This window comes from Aptenodytes forsteri, unplaced genomic scaffold (genome assembly GCF_000699145.1).
Source record: "Aptenodytes forsteri isolate BGI_AS27 unplaced genomic scaffold, ASM69914v1 Scaffold141, whole genome shotgun sequence".
Classification (NCBI taxonomy): Eukaryota; Metazoa; Chordata; class Aves; order Sphenisciformes; family Spheniscidae; genus Aptenodytes; species Aptenodytes forsteri.
Genome location: NW_008794416.1, coordinates 1,239,265 through 1,240,052, shown reverse-complemented (window position 1 = coordinate 1,240,052; position 788 = coordinate 1,239,265).

Sequence of the window (788 nt, the reverse complement as noted above, 5' to 3'; positions counted from 1 at the left end):
GCTCCGTGCACCCCGGGGTCCGTCCCTGCACCCCTGTGGCCACTCCCTGTATTGGGGGGGTCCGTGCACCCCGTGGCCACTCCATGCACCCGAGGGGTCCATGCAACCCGGAGCCCGTCCATGCACTGGGAGGCTCCATGCACCCCATGGCCACTCCGTGTACTGCCTGCACCCTGCACTCCGGAGCCCCTCCGTGCACCTCATGGCCGCTCTGGGGGGTGGGGTCCGTCCCTGCACCCCGTGGCCACTCCCGTGTATTGGTCCTTGCACCCGTGCACTCCATGGCCACTCCATGCACCCGAGGGGTCCACGCAGCCTGGAGCCCGTCCGTGCACTGGGAGGCTCCATGCACTGCGGGGTGGCTGCACCCCGTGGCCACTCCATGCACCCGAGGGGTCCATGCAACCCGGAGCCCGTCCGTGCACTGGGAGGCTCCGTGCACCCCATGGCCACTCCATGCACCCCGGGGTCCGTCCCTGCACCCCTGTGGCCACTCCCTGTATTGGGGGGGTCCGTGCACCCCGTGGCCACTCCATGCACCCGAGGGGTCCATGCAACCCGGAGCCCGTCCGTGCACTGGGAGGCTCCGTGCACCCCATGGCCACTCCGTGTACTGGGGGGTCCCCGCACTCCGGAGCCCCTCCGTGCACCTCATTGCCGCTCCGTGCATTGAGGGAGTGGCTGCACCCCATGGCCGCTCCGCGCACTGGGGGGCGACTGCACCCCATGGCCGCTCCGTGCACCCCGGGGTCCGTCCCTGCACCCCGTAGCCACTCCCGCGTACTGGG